The sequence below is a fragment of the Lactuca serriola genome, chromosome 7 (assembly GCF_051521515.1).
Source record: "Lactuca serriola cultivar US96UC23 chromosome 7, Lser_US96UC23_V15, whole genome shotgun sequence".
NCBI classification, from domain to species: Eukaryota; Viridiplantae; Streptophyta; class Magnoliopsida; order Asterales; family Asteraceae; genus Lactuca; species Lactuca serriola.
The window spans coordinates 42,663,583-42,667,736 of NC_136414.1; positions in this window are offsets into that span (position 1 = coordinate 42,663,583).

Here is a 4,154-nt window from a genome sequence, read left to right on the forward strand (position 1 = left end):
ATCTTTGCTTCGATGAGAAAGTCAAAGAGCTTGGATTTGTACAAATTGAAGATGAATGATGTGTATATGTCAAAGCTAGTGGGAGTATAGTTAGCTTCCTCGTTTTGTATGTCGATGACATACTACTCATAGGAAACACATCCCGACTCTGCAGGAGGTTAAGTCCTGGCTCGGGAAGTGCTTCGCTATGAAGGACCTCGGAGAGGCTTCCTATATTTTAGGAATAAGGATAGTGAGAGAACGAAGTAAGAGACTAATAGGACTTAGTCAGAATACTTACTTGGATAAGGTACTAAAACGTTTTAGTATGGAAAACTCGAAGAAGGGAGAACTACCGATACAAAGTAATGCCAAGTTGAGTAAGACTCAAAGTCCGAGTACCAAAGCCGAGATAGCAGAGATGAGTCGAGTACCTTACGCTTCTGCAGTTGGCTTAATCATGTATGCTATGACTTGTACTCGCCCTGATGTGGCCTTTGCTTTGAGCATGGTCAGTAGATATCAAGGGAACCCTGGCAGAGCACATTAGACCGCAGTCAAGAATATCATTAAGTACCTTCAGAGGTCCAAGGAATGGTTTTTGGTTCTCGGAGGGAGTGATGACTTAAAGGTGCGAGGGTATAGTGACGCCAACTTCCAGACTGACAGGGACAACTACCTCAGTCGGGCTGGGTCTTTACCCTTAATGGAGGAGCAGTGACTTGGAAAATTTCCAAGCGGGAAATCGTAGCTGATTCAATGTGCGAATCAGAGTACATTGCAGCGAGCGAAGCGTCAAAGGAGGTGATATGGTTGAAGAACTTCATTGGAGACCTTGGAGTTGTACCTGCCATAAAGGAGCCTATGGAAATCTTCTGTGATAATGAAGGAGCGGTTGCCTTGACCAATGAACCGAGGGATCATGGTAGATCTCGGCATATCAACAGAAAATATCGCTTTATTAGACATCGAGTAGAAGAAGGACACCTCGTAGTTAAGAGGATATCGTAAGAGGATAACCCAGCAGATCCGCTTACGAAGGGACTGAGTAGGGTTAAGCACTTGCAACACGCTAGGAGCATTGGGCTAAAGGATGATATTAGTTTGGATTAGATAGTTTGGAAACTCGTAATAGATAAATGTAATTGACATTTGATGATTAAATAAAGGAGTATTATTTAAAAGTTTTGTCTTATGTTAATTGTTTAACTATTATTTCACTTTGCATGTTTTGACTTCCAGAATAATTGAGTTTATTAAGAATAATCGAATTATTCAAACGGTCCATAGTCGTTCATATGCTGGAAGTAGGTATGAATGAAGACTGTCATGAATTGGTGTGTAGATTGTCTGAAAGGTATTAGACATAACAAAGGTTTGTTACAACATCCATGAGTGCTTATGAAAAAGTTTGAGCATTGGAATAAACCCGCACTTGCTAGAATCACTTTATGGAATGTACCGCAAGTGATCACAAGACGATAATATCATATGGTCTTAAAACCAAGATATATGGTTTATTGTTTACTAATTAGTTGTGCATTGATAATGCGAAACCGCATCAGTAAATTGATGTCATAAAATGCATTGTTGTGTACAATTGATTAGCGAATAGTAAATGCATATAAGTTGAATTTTATCTGTTACTTTTATCCTAAGAGGTTAAAAGCGATATCAGGGCCCCTCGATGATTTGATTTGACTTATGTGCCGGTCCCAGTCATGACTGAATTGATGTGTTCAATTAAGTTCTATGTCAAATGAATCTGAGATCGAGAAACTAATTGCTAGACAATAAGTATGACAATGTTTCATGAGATTTTCTGCACGATATCAAAACAGAGGACTATACGATCCCTTATCTAAAGGATAAGCTGATCAAAGTTGGCAGCGAAGTATAAGAGCTACAATTGTGACTCTAAGCTCAAGATCAAGAAGATTACAAGGATTTCAAGCTACTTGGAAGAGGTAAACATTAGGATCTATTTTCAATATGATAATTTCGAATTATATATGTTAGATCTGGGTTTGAAAGTCTTGGAATCAAAGCATGTACAATAGAGAAACCTAGATCCAAGCTTTAGGGTTTATATGAGCACATAGGATTGTTTCTTATACCTAAAACCCATCAGTTAGTGGGAGCATGATTATTATGTTAAGTCTTAATTATAGAAAACAAAAGGGTTTCAATTGGGAAAAGTTGATTTGCTATAATTAAGGGAGAGAAATTATACTTCATTTCAAATCATCTTAGATAGTGAGATTTTAATCATGTTTAGTCAAGTATATATATGAATTTTATGTTGGAATGGTTCGACTTAAGTAAATTCTATATATATTGCATTTTCAAAATTCGATTATGATTACGACATCCCTCTTCATAGTCAAATTTTGAGAACATGTCAAATAAAAAAATATTGTAGCAAAAGACTGGTCTATGGTCATGTCTTTATGTGAGACATTATGAATCGTGTCCCATATGTTTCGGATATAGGATCGATTGCATGTGACGCAATATTCATCCTTTCTAAATTTTCCAAATGCTTAGGGCATTAAGAGGGGAAAAGTCTAGAATTGGATATGACTAAAATGATTAAACAATTGTCGAGTACAATCTAAGGTTTACCAAAGATTGGTTGCACAGGGACAGTTGGAAGTATAGTGTTAATTTTTGGAAATGTCCATAATTGACATATTCTGAAAAGAGGCAACTCTTGTTCAGAAATGATAGTCAAAACGAGAATATGGAAATATTTCCATAGGTGGAAGTTGTTCTTTCAAATCTATGTAAGATTAGAAAGCTTCATGCAAGAAGGATGTTCAAAGTAATGTACTTTGAATTTGAGACTTCGTTTCCATGGAATTGATCTACATAGGAATGCTCTGTAATGTATGTTGACAAGTCTTTGTGACTTTGTGCATAGTCATTACAATAGGGTCAATGCATATAAGTTTAGAATCTAACAAATTTCGTTAAATGGTAGGAATTTGGAATTCTTATATTTACGATAGAGATTTGGGATTGTGAAATGAGCATCATTGGAATCATGTTCAATTGATCTATTTCACAAAGTAAAGATCATAGATAAACATAGTGTCCATACTTGTTGTATGGCATGACTAGTGTTTACAAAACATAGTTTACATGCTTGGAGCACGGGACAACTATTATTTTAATTCAAGTATAAAGTTGATTATTTGAAACATTATACAATGAATAATGAGTAATCAATATGGTGTTTAAATAAAAGGTGTTTTATTTACTCTCAAAGGTGCTTGGGACCATAGAGGATTAGTATTATTCTTGTGTTTCACTTTGCATGTTTTGACTTCCAAAATAACTAGGTTATTCTTTCCGAATGACTAAGTTATTCAAACCATCCACAGTCGATAATACGTTGGAAGTAGGTATTAAGGCAAGACTGTCATGAATCGGGTTTGTAGATGTCTAAGGTAGTAGACATAGTAAGAGTTACTACAACATTCATGAGTACTCTTGGAATAGGGATTCGAGTATTGGATTCAACCCACACTCATTTGAATCACTTCATGGATTTTATCACGAGTGATCATGAGACGATAATATCTTATATTCTTCAAACCTAGAGATATGAGTTGTTACTATGAGTTGGTTGTACATTGATTGCACGAAAACACATTCGGTAACTCGATGTTATAAAACGTGCCTTTGTGTATGATTCAACAAGTAGTAGAACAAGCCATATGAGTCGAAGTTTATCCATTCCTTTTACCTTCGGGATAAAAGCGATATATGTGGGCCCCTCGATGATTTGGTGATGACAAAATATAAGTGCTCGGTCGGGCCTGGACTAATTTGATTTGTCCAATTAGTCAGTCATCATAAATCGGAAATCGAGAAACAACAAATGGACAGAGAGAATGATTATAATCCATGTCTCAGTCCATATGATATCTAGAATGGAGGAATATATGATCCCTTATCTAATGGACATGTCATTGATTTGTTCAGAGTTCGACATCGGCTTTTAAGAGCTACAATTGCTAGTCGGGATCTTGGAATCATATGTAATAATAGTTTTAGACTTATCCAGGTGGGAGACTATTGGATTAGGTGTCTAAGCCCATAACTATTATTGGTATGTATTCGACCCGAGAGTAGCATGGTCCATTTGGGTTGCATATCATCAGGACAAT